The sequence below is a fragment of the Pipra filicauda genome, unplaced genomic scaffold (genome assembly GCF_003945595.2).
Source record: "Pipra filicauda isolate LSUMZ 115617 unplaced genomic scaffold, ASM394559v2 scaffold80_size11013439_pilon, whole genome shotgun sequence".
Taxonomy (NCBI): Eukaryota; Metazoa; Chordata; class Aves; order Passeriformes; family Pipridae; genus Pipra; species Pipra filicauda.
Genome location: NW_024104987.1, coordinates 4,112,450 through 4,130,533, shown reverse-complemented (window position 1 = coordinate 4,130,533; position 18,084 = coordinate 4,112,450). Strand labels below are relative to the sequence as shown.

The following is an 18,084-nucleotide window of genomic DNA, read 5'->3' as shown; positions in this document are numbered from 1 at the left end:
TATGAACTGCCAGATACAACTCTCTGCCTTGTCAGCAGGATGGTTCAGGACATCACAAAAAAGAAGTAATATTGTTTAAGCAAAACCCGCTCCCAGTCAGTGGACAAGGCACCACCCAGAGACAGATGGAGTTACTGACAGGCCATGCTACAGCACTCCTGAAGAAACCTGAGCTTGAGCCAACATCCACTGAAGTCACTGGGAAATGTTCCTCTTCAGTAGGTGTTGGATGGGAGCTACACCATTCATCACCCATGACTGCATTAAATGGACAGGGACACAAATTCCAAAACTGGGAGCCTTGGGGACACAATGCTTTACATGCAGACAGGAGGTCTGACATTACAGTCTTGATTTAACAGTACTTTCACAGACAGGTTTAACCAGGAGCAAACCTACTGAAGTCAGTGGACTTACCCCAGTGTAAAACCTGCACAACTGAGAGAAGAGACAGGGTCACCATGAAATGGGGAGAGCACAGGCAGGGGTTTTGAGAACAGCCTGTGGAAAAATGTTCACACATACTTCGCACACATCATTGCTATGATGAATTTCTTGTGCACGCATGAAGTGTTTAAAATGTGGGCTTGAACTTGCTAACTGCAGCAGTCTGAGGACACACTCACAGAGCAGATCCTCAGCTGGAGTAAATCAACACAACCCTACGAAACCAAAGGAGCTCCACTGATTTACAGCACCCAAAGATCTGGTCTGGACACATTCAAAACCTGCGTGAGGAAAACAAACCCACCAAAAAAATAAAACCAAGAGGAAAAACACCGCAGGGAATGTGCTTTTCTATCCTACAAGGCGACTCTGGTTTTCTTTCCCTAAAGATGTACTTACTCATCCCAGTCCTCTGGGAGTTGCCCACAAAGCTTTCTTACACTGCTGCCCATTTAGTGTCAGGTTTCACTCCCACCAGCCAGTCAGTTCAGGGGCTCCCTTGCTGATTAAACGACCCAGAGTAATTCAGTAATAGTCCAGATGCTAGACACTGCCTCTCTAGGTACCTATTTGAGGCCTGGTAATTTGAAACCTTTTATTTAAATCCTCATCATCTACCAAAACACAACTTTTGAGATCTAACTCGCTGTGCTCTCGAATGACCGAACGCAGCAGGTGGGCTCTGAGGAAGCCATTTGTTATAAACATGATGCTGCTCCACACTGTGCCTGTTTAATCCCTGTGGTGGGGAACAGCCAGTGTGCTGCAGAGGAGCACGGGGCAGTTCAGGAGTTCCAAATCTGGTTTTTGTAACACAATCCTGGCATCCAAGGACAGCAATGTGATATATGGAGCAGACGACGCTGATTACGCCTCAACTCTTCTTGTAGAGCCTGAAGGAGAGATCTGAGGCTGTTCATAACCCAAAACCCTGACACCATCCCTCCTAAACAGCTCTGAGACCTGATTCCTGTTCATGTATTTGAACCTTCAGCACCTCTCCTGCAAACAGCCTCTCTGTGTGCTGCTGGGCAGAAAAATGTGCTCCTCTCCTCTTTGAGAAGATTTTCAGACTTCACTGGTGATTCTGAGAGTCCCTGTGAATGTTCTCATCCTAACAAACATTCCAGGGACTGACCAGCACTCCCTAAAAGGACGAATTGGGACATACCTGAGAAGTTTTAGGCCACAAGAAACATTTCCAATTGCCTTCTTACATTACTATAATCATGATGATAAATGCAAAGTGCAGTGGGAAAAAAAATAAAAATCACACACACTTCCACCCCTAACACTTTGGAAAGGTATGAAAAGAAAACAGATTATATCTTTGAGCCTCTGTGCTGCAACTCAAGATGGAAATGTAACAAAAACAGCAAGCCCAGTAGAAAACCAGCATTCCCAGGTGACCCTGGGGGGGGTTGCTCTGTTTTGGGGGGTTTCAGCACCATCTGAGCAGTGAGCCTGTGCTGCACTGATCATGCACCACTGAGGAGCAGCACTGCCCACAGGGCAGCAGAGGCTCTGTTCAGGAATCCTGGATCCAGGACTGACCCAGGACTTCCTACTGTGCACAGCAAACAACCCAGATGTGCAGAAGAGGAAACAACCCCACGAAGAGAACAAGGGAAAGCCTGGAAGTGATGTCCCTCCTAAATGAACTGGAAAGAAAATGCACTTACCTCTCTGACAGCAAATCACAAGGTAATTGTTTCTTCCCACAGACATTATTGTAACATAGACAAAAATTGGTCACCATTAAACAAAGTTTACTCAGTGGCATTTTTACTGTTCTGCTGATGGGCCAGTTAAGAAAACACTGAATAAATTATGAAACAATAGAAGGAAGATGGCTCTTTATATGCTGCGTTCGATATAACAATTTTAAAAGGCTATAACACAAGTTTATTGAATTTGGCAGAGCTTATAAATCCTAACTCCCATTACTGGGCTGCAACTTAAAAGAAGTATTCTTCAATTTGTCATTGGAAATTTCAAGTTTAAGTGGTCCCAGTGCAAAATGATAACTTACTCACATGCCTGAGTGTTTCCATGCACAGACCACAGGTCAACCACGTGGTTCAGTGCAACATTCAGAACTGCAGCCTGTCCTGGGCAGGAGGGAGACACTGCTCTGTGCATGCCCAGCTGGCCAAATATTCACCTGAGATCTACCTCACAGCATTGTTTTGGTGAGGTTTTTAAGGCTTTGGGGTGGATTTTCCCCCCTTTCCCTACATCACAAGGAAGGCTAATAGGTAGCTCCTCTAAACAGACAGTGATTCCAGAATATCACGTTACAGGTAGGTCCAAATCACTAAGAGCAGAACAAGACTGGATCATTTGACACTGATTTTGAAAGTAACAAAAATTTTAAAAATGTAAGAGGCTTAGCCAGTGGAAGCTGCCAGAAATGCAGCTGCTCCAAGCCTGAAATGCCAAACTGTGACTAGAAGCAAATTATTCCAAAATTTGCCAAAAAAGCCTGAAGCTTTCTACTTTGCTTTCATGCTATGGAGGACATACAGCTGTGCACACACTTCAGAGGAAAAGATACAAATACTTTGCAGTAAGAAATTCACATCGTCCTGCAGATCTTTCTATTAATTTCTGCTTTGAATGTGCAGCTGAGAAGCTGAAATAAAAATCCATGTTGCAATGAATGTGAATAAGATCTTCCTATATTACCTTGAAAAACATTTAACCAGGGAAGGGCATGAACCAAAGACCAACAGGAGCTGATGAAAAAAAAAAACCTGCACGTCTTTAACAGTTTCTGAACCAAGTCAATGAAAGCTTTAATTGCTCCAGTTATAGATATCTATATATACATGTATCTGCAGGAAGGATAAACGGTGTTTTCACTGTGACAGAATGACTGATAAGTAGGGACTTTTACAGGGACTAGGCTGAGACATCTATTTTTAAACCTAAAAAATGCTTTCCAGAGCTCTGTACTCCAGACCTACCTGGAAGGAAATGCGGCACCATTTAAAAAAAGGGATTAGGATACCCACAAACCAGACAAATCTGTTCCTCCAGAGACACAAACAGTTAAATTAGAAGCCTGAAGTTCAATGCCTGTGTGAAAGCCCACTAAGTCAACTGCCATTCCAGGTTTCCAGCAGGAGATCAGTGATGTGATGACTCCTAGGCTGTCCTGGCTTCTGAACACCAGCCTTCAGTTAAGAGCTTTCTTTCAATACAAGCAATAATATTTGGACAGCTCCAATAGAGCAGGATTTACTGCCCTGCTCCTCCAGCCCCCCTCCCTCTCCAGGATGAGTGCTTTGGAAATACTAATGATTTTATAAGCCTCCCTTTCTTGGTGAGGCACAGAGAGAGACACAGTTTTGCTCGAAGTCAAGTGAAGTGAGAGAAAGTGATATTGCTCCAGGTCACACTGAAAAACTGAGACAGCCTGAGAGCTGCATCCAGATCCTGAACCTCAGCTCTGATCCAGGAGCTGCTGAAGCTGATGCAAGTCTTTCTGCTGACTTTAATGGGCAGCAGACCAGGGCCCTTTGGCTTTAACCCATGGGTTAATCCTTGGCACAAGCCTGGAGATAAGTAATTGCAGAGCAACTCCACTTCTTACAAAGCAGCACATCACCACAACAGCCAAATTTGCCTCACGTGGACTGCGAACGTGCCGTGGGCTGAAAAGCACAATTCTCATTGTTATCACATCGTGTAAACCCTCAGAAACTTGAAATTGCAGCCTGTGCTTTGAAAAACAACCTCTCCCTGTCACAGCCCTTTGTTGTCACAGGGCCACGTATTGCCCAGGATCCATAAACTCTACTGCTGCTCCCATTTGCCAGACAAGACCAAGCAAAGGACACCAAGTCTCTGCCGCTCTCTCACATAAAAAGCACTGAGACTTTTTGAAATTCAGGCAGGCTGACAAGGACTGCAAGTTTTTATATGAAACCAGATGAAATGGTGGTAAAAACTGTGAAGGGGGAGATTATGCTCTAAGATTTCATCTTGATTATTTCAAAACAAATCTTGCCTGTGAAGAGCTCTGAACTCCCCCACATCTGAGGGTCCAGCTGTATTCTGGTGTAAGGTAATCAGGTTAGACCGGACACTGGATGCTAACAAAGCCTTTTTTTGAAATGTGCTCTAAATGACACATTTTGAGATGTTGTCAGACTAAATGCAAACAGAACATGAGCCCTGACTCGCTCCACACATAAAAAAAAAAGGATTCCTAGAAGTTGCACTTTATGGGACATCTCCCACCCCGCTGACGTCCTTGGCCGCTTTGCCAGAGCCAAGATTAACAGCCTGCTGCAAAGGCTGAAAATGTTCAAGAACTGAGAGGCTCGTGCTGATGGCTGAGCAACCTCGTGTTCCACTGAGATCAATGGATTTGAAAGCTTTTGGCATCTCACATGATGGGTGAGCTCTGCTTGAGCTACCAAATCTTGATTAGTCCAGAGGAGAAAAACTTTGAACGCAGCCTTGGAAGAACATCGAGGAAGATGTGAGCTGTCGTGGAGGAGAAGTAAATCTCCTCCCTGTCAGCCACAGTAAATCTTTCTCTCTCTCTCTCTCTCTCTCTCATCAGCTTCCCCTTCCTCCCATGACCCCAAGGGGGAAAAAATGGTAAAAATAAAATAAAAAAGAAAAAAATCAATTTTAACAGACAAGACTGGACCACCTGATAGAGGATTTCTGACCAGCTATGTACAACCTCGTGGGAATTTCAACAAACATCATAAACAAAACCAGGTGAGAAACTGGTTTCATTTATTTTCATTTTACGAAGAAGTTCAGACTGAAATTGAGTTGTTTACAAAACTACAGGACCTTGAGGGGCCAGAAGAAAAACGTCTGTCAATCTGAGAGCCACAGTCCACATCTCACTAAAAGCAACAGTATATTTATGTAATGTGCCCAGAATTAGCAATAAATAAAGAAACTCTGTTAAGATGCAGAGGCAAAAATCCGAGTTTACACAGCTGCACCGAGCCAAAGCATTTTATAAAACTGTGCAGTACCTGAAAAGGTTGAATTGCAGCCTCCTACAAGGGGAGCTTCACAGCAGGATGTGAGGGTCAACAACAGAGAGTTATAACTGCAATGTTATTTTTAAAATAGGTGGAAGTAAGAAGATGGAGTTTAGCCTGAATAACTTGGAACAGGAGTTCTTTAAAGCTGACGAGTGGTTTGAAATTAATGTTTCACTGCATTATGTGACGGAAAAGAGGAACATCAGGCACCAGCAGCTGGGTCAGGAGCACACCCGGGCACAAGCCAAGACTCCAGGAGCATCTGAAGCTCCACAACCTCCCCGAGTTTCTTGCTTATGAAGGGGTGACTCTTAACTGAGAGCATGACATGAGCCTTAACCACGGGGCACAAACATCGGGGGGTTTCCATCCTTCTTCCCGTGTCAAAGAGAAAATGGCAACACTTCCTTAATCAAAGCAAGGAGCAAAGTTTTCACCAGCTGAAAACACAGATTAAGACTTAACTCTGATGAAGCTGCTGTCAGAGCAGCATGATTGAAAAGAGATTCACATCCTTGCAGAAGGAGACTAGAGAATGTCATTTAGGAGAAAAAAACAGTTTGCCAGCACAAGTTGATCGCTGTGTGGCTCCTCTGTCATTTTTCATGCAGATTCAGAAAATGCAATTTCATGAGAAAAGGAAAAATTACAACTTCCTAAGAGCTGAAAATTCAAAACAGCCCCTTTGCATCATTTAGCTGAGCAAAGGAGCTTAAAAATGCATTAAATTTAAATTTACTTTAATATCCTGGCAGATTGCTGGGGTGGTACAGACCATCTTCCAAAGCAATTCAGAATCAAATCACACTGCAAGTTGCTGAGAGTCTTGAATACCCTATTTTATTAGCACATAGAAAAGCAACACCCAACACCAAACAGCTTTTCCCCTCAGCTCTTCAGACAGCAGATGCCACCTATGCAGCTGCACTTATTCACCAATGTCTTTGTGCTGTTCCACTTTCAGAAGGGAGGAGAAAATGGACAGACTGGGCAAAAACTGGAGTTAAAAAGGGACCACTGGGCCCAGGAGTAGAGCTGTTGAGGGTTAGGGTAATGTTGGACTCTGTGCTGCTCCCTATCAGGCACCACAGGATGACAGGGGTGACTTTTCCTGAACAGCCCTGCTGCCCCCTCCCTGCACAGCTCTGTGTTCTCTCCCCTTTCGTGGCAAGGAATTAATCCCCAAGTTTCAGTCCCAGGAAAGGGTCTCCCTAGAGACTGTATGAGTGCACCAATTCCAATGTTTGCAGGTCACATAAAAGAGACAAAAACAGAAAAGAAAGGAAGACTGGAGTAAGAGTCAAGAAGAAAATGCAGCAAATGGATCCACGTGTCACCAGCGTGTCCCAGTGCCAGAGGCCTTCCCCAGCCCTGACTTCTGGCTGGTTCCTTCAGGGCCAACCTGCTGCTCCTGCAGCCACCACAGGAGCAGGAATTTGCCTTTACAGACTGCGTTAAAAGTGACCTTGGCCACCTGCCACAGCCCCAGCTCTGCCAGGAGCCGCCTTCCTCAATCCCGTAGCACCTCCCAGCCACCCCACCTACAGACACCTGGGATTGCTCTCTTCCATGGAGCTGCAAACACACGTAAGACACAGGAAGCTGACAGAAAATAACACAGAAACCTAACCAATTTACACCAATATCCAGGAGGAACACGGAGCTGAAAGCACCAGCAGGTGCTTCTTGCAGGTAGAGACAAGGAGAGGACCAAGAGCAGTGGATTGAGGGCTGTGTTGGAAGAAAGGCTGTTCTGTCCTAATATGCTAAAAGCCATCCTACAGCAGGATCCATCCAGGGGCTCCACAATCCTTGTAGAAACTGTACTTAGCAACTCCTCTCTCAGAGATTTTTTTTTTTAATAGATATGCAAGGGGTTCATGCAGGTCCCAGGAAGTGCTGTGATTATTCTCAGAAATGAAGATTAGCCAATTATTTCTTGTGAAGTATTCAGGGTACATGCTTAGATTACAACTTGAAAAGGAACAGATTTTTCAGCACAATGAGATAACACACAATAACATTTTATGCCAGCTGAAGTTCTAACCCCGGACAGCACCTTTTTTTCACTTGTTTGTTTTCGTATTAGGTTTATGTATGTACTGCTACTTTGGAAACCTTACTTAACAAAAACAAACAAACAAAAAGTTTCTCCAGAAAAACAAACAAGTGAAGCAAAATTACTTTCCTGCCAGCTGAAACCAAAGCCAGAGGGGTAAGTTTCCTAAAGACACTGCAAGGCTGACCAGACAATCCAAGACTCACAGGCTGTGTGTTTAAGACCTCAGTCTGTGAGCCTTCAATAAATCTGTCCTCAAAGTTCTGGCAGCAAGTCACCTCACACCAGAGGTGTTATGAGGGAAGGAGCACAGCCTCAAAAAATAAATCATTAATGACCTGGGGTGTATTGTTATGCAACTCCAGAGCACGTTGTGTACCTGGCACCCAGGGACACCTTGGAATGAGATGAAAGACATGTTTGCCAGTGCCCCAAACAACCACCACTCATTGAAGAAAGCTTCCTTCTGCCACTTTTTTCTATTTCTGCCTTTTTTTTTTCTTTTTTAATATGCTTTGAATGGCCATTTCCATGCAGATACTGTATCCCAGGGTTTATTTCCATGGCAGACAGAGAATAAGAAGTTGACTCACAAGCAGTTTCAAAGCTACAGACAAACATCTTTAATATGTTGCTTACCTTTGTCTGCAGCTTTGACAGCGATGTGAAGACAGTGTTGGACAACCCCAGTAACAGGAATAATCAGTGATTTAAAATCCAAGGATCTCAAGCTACTTTACAGAAAATAATAAAATGGATAATATCCATCAGAGATAAGTGTCATAGCGTATTTTACAGTGGGGTAAAAATTACCACAGGCTAACTGAATTACCAAGAAATCACCAGAGCAAGGCAGAAATATAATGGGAATTTGATCCTCAGTTCCCAGCACTGTTTGGTCTGTGCTGCTTCCCCTGCTGTGCAATCACTGCACAATCCTGCTCTCCTTCCCTGCTGCAGGAACTGAGGGAGCTGCTCAGAAGCAGAGCTCGCCAGAGATAAATAAGGCATTTCTGGTGAAAATTCAAAATGCCAACAAACAAAAAAATCCCCTTTGGCAGAAGAGATATTTTCATTTGGAAACACTGCCAGTGGATCTGATGGGAGCTGAAGCCTGGGCCCATGCACTCTGATCATCTGCTGCTGAATGGCTGCATTCTTACCCTACCACGGCTTTCCTTGCTCAGGCAGGGAGGACCAGAGTCTGCAGAAATGGGAGACAGGACCAAAACAGGCCTTCTGGGGAGCCCAGACCCAGAGAATACAACGTGCAACGCTTTGGAAGCAATTTGACATTTCCTAAAGGAAGCACATTCCACTTCTGGGAGTATTTCAGATCACAGAAAGAAGGATTTTCTTTTTTAAAAAACAGAAAACTTGTGGCAGAAAGCACATTTTTCACACACACACACCCACCCACCCAAGAAAAAAAGGCGATGATTGCAAGAAAATATAACTATTTCCTTGAGAGTTGTGTTTTGACCAAAATGACTTCTGATGTTTGGGAACACAAATGGAAGCTCTACACCTTAAAAAAGCCCATCATTTTTACATAACCTATGAGGATAACAGAGTCCACAACTTTTCTCATGAACTCTATTCCTTTTTTCTCCCCCAGCCCTTGCAGTACCTGAGTCCCTCTGCCTGTTGTGTCCTGCACTGTTTCATATCTCAACTAAAGCCCAGGCACAATGACAGCACAATGAAGCCTTGATCAAGCACTCTGAGCTCTACTGTAAATACAGGAGATGGGAAGATCTCATCCTATCTGCCCTCTATAAGCTCTGGATCAAGTCCAGCACAAAGAGAGGTTTATTAATGCACACACATTCCTACTGGCCTTTGAGCTCTTGGGCAAAAACTGTTTTAAACAGGCCCCTGTAGAGCCCGAGCGAGCAGTTCTCAAATATTTACATGGAACAAGAGAGTTAATTACACTTCAAGACATTGGTAAGATTCACTTTGCTGCAACCTCAGCAACAAACTGCAGCAAACCAGCAACATAAACCATTTTCCGCGATCCAGGCGGGCAGCTTTCCATCTGGGCTTCAGCTAAGGCAGGAATGTTTCTGTCGACAATAGAACCTCACTAATCAGCACTTCACTAATCCACACATTTTATTAACTTCGCCAAAAACCTCCCAGCCTCTCCCTGCCCCTCAGCAAAGATTTAATAGCAGAGACCTCGAGCGAGGGCTTTCGTTCCCAGAACGCATTTTTCAGGGGAACGTTCGAGTCAGACATTACAAAGCAGTTTGATAAATAATTTGAGCAGAACTAGTCATCATAGACTGAGCCAAATCTTGTGCATATCTGGAGAAGAAAACCCAAGGCAACTCGAAGTCGAATCTACAAAAGAACATTTTATCACCAACACTTAATCCTCAGTATCTCCCAGGATTTGGCCCTCTGTGCACAAAATAACACGCACAATGAAACTCGCTTCCTTCTGACTTAACACTACATTTGCCCCTTACTTACTGGCTTCCCAAATTCAATAACTCTCAAAGAAGTCTCCCTTCAGCCACTTTTGACACTTCATTCTTCCTTTCCCAGAGCAGCCCTGCATCCTTTAAACGTGAGCCAAGAGGAAGAGCAAAGCCAACACAAACACTGAACTGCACTCTGGAATTCAACTGTCCACCCCAGTGTCCCACCTCTGGTTACAACCTCTCGGCCCCAACCATCAGCACTGAAAGTCTGCACCTATGGCAGCTTCATTTTTCAAGCCCACCAGATATTATCCACATGCCACCCTTAAGGATCATATCAACTGACAGCACACCATTCATTATCCTTCCTCCTCCAAGGGCATTTTTAAAAAAGTGAACAGATAAAAAAATATACTAACTTGCTGGGGTTCTCCTTCCTCATCAGTTATCCTTGCTATTGATATAGAATATGAATAATACCATGCATAAATTATTATATTATTATGTACATGCATTTATAGAGGAACATAAGGGAAATTCATACACAGAAACCCAGTAAGCTGGATAGTATTTGTACTGATCCATTTCTACAATTTCACAGGAAATATTTAACAATGTGTAGAAAATAATGCGAGTTAAATTCTACAACTCTTATTTCATTGTATCTACTGTTTTTTTAATTTTTATTTGTGATTTCTGTTAAGAGAGAAGGGAAGCCTCAGCAAATGATGGAGGACTCAGAGGAAGGGATAAAGCTGTGGTCTCACACATGTTCAGTCCAAAATCTACAGACATCCCTGCTCCATATAACACCCTCTGTGCTGCCACAGCCCAGAGGGGCACAGACCTTGTGCCCAAGCTCACATCTTTGATCAGCATCTGGTGGTCAAAGAGAAGGAGCAGGCAGACACAGTCAGAGGAGGAGCTGTCAGTTTGACATCCCCATTTGGCTCTGGACTCCTCAAAATCTTATTTCCTGAATCTAGCAAAGTTCACATGGACGCATCCAAAGCACGGCTCCTCCAGAGCTCCCAGCCCTGGCAGCATTCCTGGCTGAAGAGGCACTGTGCTGGATTTACAGGGAATAGTGCTACAAGCCTCAGGAATATAATGGGTTATGTCTGTTAATGATCTAACTCAGTTTATTACACAGATCTTGACATTTTAAATTAAATTACACTCTTAGAGCAAAGGAGCATAGAAGAAACCCTGCTGAACCACAACACTAAGTGAGAGCAATAAAAGGAATTCTTGCACCAAGCGGTAACTCTGCTGTTTGACCTCATGTTCACTCACTATCCTCATGTGTTCTCCAGGTCAGGATTTCTGTTCAATCCTTGTGATTGGCTCAGTAGGTCAAAATGGGAAAACACCATGTTGCACTTGAAGAGCTGGATGCTGCCTCTGTCCTTGAGAGTTGAAGTGATGTTAACACGTTCAGACCTTCTGCCTCTGCTTGAGTGACACTGGAAAGACAGGCTCTGTGCATCACTAGAGGCAAGATCCATCCACCCACTGCTATGTCATTCTCAGCTTCCCACTGAGGTTTACAGGAGGATATTTTGATTTACTCAAATAGATGCCCTGCAAAACACCCACCTCCCCAGCACAGACACTGCAGGAGGCACTGACTCTGCACATCTTTATCAGTTACCCCCAAGGCCTGGTTTGTCTTAATTTTGAAAAACTACTCTGCTCGTTGCCTCTTCATTTGAACTGTATTTATTAATAACAGCCATTTTGACTTTCTATAGCATACACTGCCAGCAAGTAAAAAATCAGACATACCCAGTACAGGATACACACAGCTCCTGTGTACGAGGTGAGATCCTGTCAGGATCCCAGGGAAGTGAAAAGGGATGTCCCGTACACACAAAGCTACGTGGCATCAGGAGGAACTGGACAGAGAACAACTCATTTTCCTGCTTTAAACCTAATCCCAAGCATCCCCTTTCAGAAGGCACATGTTCTCCCCTCACACATCCCCTCATCAGTCAACTCTCCACAGACAGGAACAGATGCCCTTGATAGCAACCCTTCCCAAACTTTCTGAGGCAGCAAGAAATCCCTTCCTAAAGGTTTGCTGAAATGGCTCCTGAGCTCAGGTATCTGACCTCACCCTGACACGTGGGCTCCTCTCCACCTCCTCCTCACTGGGCAAAATTCCACTTTGCATTCTGGAATCTGTGCTGTCACAAACACACCTCACTGGGTAAACTCTCTGGTTTTTAAGAAGCACAGAAACTTTCATCAGACCAGTCTGAGATCAGTGAAGGAGGGAGTTCCACCATAATCTGCTGAAATCCAATTGCAGTCTCAGCTGAGCATGAGGAACAGATGTGACAAAGCCTTCTCTCCTGAGGCAACGTGCTTTCCATCCAATGCAATGGGGAAAACACAGCCTGCCCTGTCACACACCTGGAAATCCATCTCTGGAATGACTCTCTCAGTCACCTTCCACACACACAGTGTGATGCACATGGCAGAGACTCCCCCCACCAAAGAGCATCAACGGCCCAGTGGAGATGACATTAATGGGAGGATGAAAATAAAAATGTATCTACAGATTATTTCTGCCAGTGGATCTGAGAAATGTGCAACCTCCACTTTCCTTCTGAAAAGCTAACAAACCATCTCTCCCACTTTATAGATTACACTCCATTTGTCCTCACTACTCCAAACTACACTGGGAGTTTTCAGCTCGGTTCAGGCAGGGGCAGGATGCCAACACCATATTCTGTGTGAGGCCAAACATGCTGCAAGCACATAAACACCCACCTGTAAACACACGCTGGATTTATACAAACATACAGACACATATAAACTCACTTTATAAACAGAGGCAGACCACACCTCAACCTTCCAGTCTGCACAGAGACCCAACTCCTACACCACTGGGAATGTCAAGGTACTTGAAGTCAGTCCTCGGTGTGCTTTGACCTCTGAATTTTTGGGCCTAAGACAGATCTGAACTTGCACAGAAAGGTTTCACAGATCAATCTCCAAATCAGCCCTAATATTTAAAAGAACCAATTTATCGATAGCAGCCAGCAAAATAATTATAGCACTTCATGTGAACATAAATTAACAACCTTTAGGACAAAATTGATAGTTCTTTTTATGAAGGGATTTAATAACACCAAAAATCAGGAGCTCATAAAGTCAGTCTGAGGAGACATGATAAAATTCACGAGGTCTTTGTCTCCACCTACTGTATGGAAGAATAATAATTGTAACTCCCTGAAGGATACAAAGATAATTGATACCTTTCTCCATAAAACCCCCAGCATCTCCTCCACCCACATCCCAGGACTTCAACCTTTACCAATTGTTACAAGAGCTGCTGTTACAAACCTAACCCAGAAAACAATCACTAGGACTTCCTTTACTTAGAACTGAAGAGATCACCAGCCCATAATAACTGCAAAGCAGCAACTGTTATGGGTTTATGGTGCACTCTTCCTTCACAATAAGAGGTTTTGAAATGTAAGAAACTGTTTAAAGTAACTTATGTAAGAGGTGATCTGGGAACTTCCTGAAACAGGAATGAAAATTAAAAGCCTTCATAACATTTACTTCAATTTTTTTTAATGACCAACAATTATATTTCAAAAAAAAAACCCTGCAGAATTGCAGTCTAAACCTGCACAGGCCTGTGAACACTCTCAGGTGCAAAGGCAAAAGGAATTAAACAAAACACTCTTAATTAAAACTGTCAATCTGTCAAAATCTGGACAAGATCACAGAGGAGTCTGATCTATGGTTGCTCTATACTTTGCACTTCCTAATTGGACAAAACAAAAATGCAGGTTATGAATCTGTTCTAAGGACAGCTCTTTCCTGCTATTCTGGCCCTCACCCGACCAGTTTATTTCTTTCCTACTGTCACTGAATTTCTGTACAATCAAAAGCAAAAATAAAGCTTTTCATTGCTATGGACTTGGGGAGACTGGTGCCAGACTCTGCTTGAAGAGAATCTGGGGGAGCCCCAGGAGTCCATTAAAACCTTGATTGAAATTGTCAGGCTGATGGCGGGGAAACAGCCGGGCTGCACAGCCAGGGGCTCACACGCACCCCAGGCAATTTGTGGGTTTATTTATACAAACCACATGATGCTTCCAGTCCTCAGAATGTGTTCAGGGAGCAGATTCAAAAGTGCCAGAAAATTGAACTGTCGAACACACTGGTACTGGTGAACAAGCTCAGCTCGTATTTCAGAAATACGCCCTGGATGCACCCAAGTATGGACTTGTAAAGGTGCACAGACTGCATGTTGCAGAGCTGTGAGCATTTAAATAAGCAGTTCCCTGTTTATTTAATATGAAAAAGAGGATGTGGCTACTGTGGCAATTTCAAAATTGAATCCCTTTTCTCTCTGTGTTGAAAATTATACGGGTTTTTCTTACCCCAACTCAGGAGCACACAAAATGAATACAGGCTCTTATAGAGCAGATGGACCCAAGGACAGCAAAGGCTTAAAAGAAATATCTTCCAGTCAACTCACAAACCTCAGGAAGATTGGTACAGTAGATATTTAATCTGAAATAAACAAGTAGTATCATATAAGGGCTGGGAGATTTTATACATCTAGTTGGTAGCACTTCATCCCTTGGTTTTCACCTTCATTTCAGGCACTCCTGGAGCCTGTACAAGTCAGTGATGCTCCACTGCATACCCACACTCCTGCCCTGTGGATGCAGCAGGATGAAAGGCATCCCTGCAGCTCCAGCTGGATCAGCCCAGCCCACATCAGAGAGCACAGCAAGGAAGGGAATGGGGAATTGTGTCTCCAGGAATGCTGTGGCCTGGCCAGATGTGCACACTCACAACCAGCAACTGAAGGCCTTTGTGTACCCTGACAGATTGTTTTCCTGAGGGACAAAGCTTTGCAGCTCTAAAGCAAACAGACTTCATTCAGCAGAGTCTCGCTCCATCAGTTATTTACACAGACACAAATGTACACATTAAAAGTAGTTTTAAGCCATAAGCAGAAGTTCCACATTGGATAAAAAAAGGTCTGATAATATGCAGAAAATGTATGGCCACAACAAGAGAGTCAACTTTGCATAATAACCACAGAGGGCACGATGGGAAACGTCTCAACAGTGGCTCTGCTGTGCTCCACACACAGGAACAGTCCCTGACAGCAGTGGGCAGTGCCAGCAGCACCTGAGCTCTGGTCTCTGCTGGGCAGATGTGCCGGTGGTTGTGGGGCACATGCCTGGACCACAGAGCAAAAGCTTTTGGCCTTATTTCCTCTCCTTCACTCTGCACTGTTTGTACAACCTTGCTGATACTATCATGGACTGAGTTCTGTGAGGGAAGGACCAGGAACTGTCTGACAGGATCTCACCACGGGGTTTGTGTCCATCCCCTCACATCACAAACAGCAGGTTGTACTTTCCAGCAGACCCCCAAACTGGCCACGCTGACCCGCTGGCAGCACCTGCAGCTTCGGAGGAAATGAGCCCCAATGCAACGGCACTGGTGGATCCTGACCATAAAAACCATTCCTCCTTCACCTTTGCATTTGTCTGCTCGGGGGTACTTCACAGCAGGAATGTCCCCAAGTGCAAGACCAGTTTCAAGAACTGGTCATGAGCCCCTCCTACAAACATCACTGTTTCTTTTAACACGCCCAGGAGACCCCCGGTGGGGTCTGTCAGAGCTTCCCCCACGCTCAGTGTGTCCCACTGCCCTCCCATCCCAGGGCAGTCACTGCTGCCCCGCAGCTCAGAACCACAGAACGTGATTTTATGAGATTTAATTCAAAGATACTGTGAAAGAGCAGCACATGTTTGGGGAACAGCTCTATTTCTGGCTTTTGCATTCTTCGTAGCAACAAGTTCCATCAACTCATACATGCAAATTAAAAGCATTTCTGAAAGTTCTATTTGATTACACTGTAAAAATGGGGAAAAACGGGATTTTTCTTTGAAGTGAAATGCACTGCAGTCCTGGCACTGAGGAAGCTTTGGTAACCATAGCAACGTTGTAATTTCTCAATACAAATTTTAATAGATATTTAATTTGTCAAATCATAGGCTGGCATTCAAGCCATTTTTTTCCAGCAGCCCCCTGCTTTTCAATACATGGAGCTGTTCATGTTCACTAGCAGTGGCCTCTGAGGTGCTTTACAACAGAGTTCTCTTCCAAATGTAATTTTCGTATCAACCTTGACAAAAAAAAAAAAAATTGTTAAGTGGTTTCCACTTCTGCTGTTACTGTCCTTGGCAACTTCATTTTTTATAAACCAAATGAAGTGTTTGCAAATGTTCATTTTTTTGGAAGACAGAACAGGCAATGTTCTGTGGTGACTAACTCAAAAGTTGTTAAGAGTAGCTGAAGTACTTTGTCTCCCAAATCCTGTTCAATATCCAAGCTATTTTAAAAGCATGCAGTTGCATGGATGGAAAGTTAATGAATAAAGCTGGCACTGAGCTGGAATGTTATCTCAGAATGCAATCCACCAGCAGAAGGCTTTCTGAAATTCACTGAAGATAGGACTGCTAAGCAAGAAAAACATGCTACTTATTACTAGTGAATTTGATGAAGCACTTCAGGAGCAGAGTAAGTCTCCAGGCCTAAGAATAAACTGCATTCCTCTCTTGTACTCTGCAGACTGCAAAAAGCTGGAAAGCAAGCAACTATTTCCCAAATCCAGATTTTTCTTAGGATAATTATGACAACTCTTAAACATGACAGACTCACCACTGAAAACACATCTCTGTCAGATTTAAAGTGTGTCATGATTTAAAAATCAGCAGTGAAAACAAAGTCAGGAGGAATTGAGATGCCACACTAACACAGTTCTTGGTGTCTCAAGGTGTGCCAACACTGCCATGATTCACAGGATTTTGCCCTACTTTTCCAGGAGGGTACTGGTTCACACTGCCCTGCTTTGGGTGGGTCCATGGAGGTGAGAGGACACCACTGCCACTGCTGCAGATACCACGTTTTGTCAGCAACATCATTCAGAGACAGAGGCCTTCTGTAAAATCAGACAATCACTACAGCATCCATTTTGTGATGGTAAACTGGTAACAAAAAGGATGAGGGAAAATATGCAGAAAAAAAAAAATCACAAAATAAGAATCTGTAAACAGTAGCATTAAAAAACAGTTAATAGAAGTGTTAATGAAAACAGAAATTAGTCTAATTAAATCACCCCATAACATCTGATGGCAAAGCACATTGGTGTACTCATCACTTCACCAAAGCAACAAGACAACAGTTAAAACTACTGAGCTGTTTAAAATATTATGACATTAAAAATGTCATCCTGGATGTAACAACAGAATCCAGATAGAATGGATGTTAAATCCTCTATCACACTTACTGGTTTAAAGCAGAATCTATCCAGCCAGCCACAAGTACCTATTCCTAGATTGCAGTCTCCAAGAAGAGATGCAATGAGATCCCTTGGGTGAAAATTCGGAATAGCCAAGAATAAAGAAACTTCTTTGTTATTATTAGAGCATGGAGGATATTTGATAAGACATGGAGAAAACAGCTGTTGCCTGCATCAGTAAAATGAACACTCAAACAGAACCTGTGTGGATTAACCATGGGAAGAAGTGCTATAAATAAATACCCCTCTCACACCAGTGTCATCTCTGAGGTAAAACAGCAAATAGAGGAAAAAAGGGTACCTGGCACCCTGAACTAGAGTAGGGAAAGCTCTCAGCTCAATTAGGTGAGGCTTCAATTAAAGAGGAAGTAATCAAGTGAAGCCCACTCCCACTATACAAATCAGCAGTTACTGCACCCTCTGTGTTCTCCCACATTTACCTCATTTCAGCCTCCTCCCACACTTCTGTTGATACAGTCCTTGAGCTGTTACACAAGGTGGATTCTGCCATAATACAGAATATATTTCTTTCCTTTAGCTGGCACCAATTGCTGGGTCTTAGTACTGCAGGTAGAAACTAAAGGTAAATTTAACCCCAGACAGAAGCAGATACTAGGTACAAAAATCACAAAAAAAAGAATGCTTCCAAAATAGAAAATTCAAGAAGAAAATGAAACACAAACCAGAGTGATAACTTCTGAAATCAGAGAAATCCTACTGCCAAGGCTTGACTGAGTTGTAGTGGAAGGCAGCATTAAAGCCTTAGCAATATCC

At 43.6% G+C, this 18,084-nt stretch overlaps 1 protein-coding gene across 5 annotated transcripts in view; it reads right to left on the bottom strand.

Annotated features, from left to right (window-relative positions):
• Positions 1–18,084, bottom strand: part of COPRS (coordinator of PRMT5 and differentiation stimulator) — a 146,964-nt gene that overhangs the window by 118,891 nt on the left and 9,989 nt on the right. The window contains exon 5 of one of the 5 annotated variants that reach the window (XM_039390168.1): positions 15,955–16,134. The exons of the other annotated variants lie outside the window; for them this stretch is intronic. The gene's annotated coding sequence lies outside the window, so the exon portion shown is untranslated. Of the gene's footprint in view, positions 1–15,954; positions 16,135–18,084 lie in introns of those variants that run through there. 5 annotated transcript variants of the gene reach the window in all.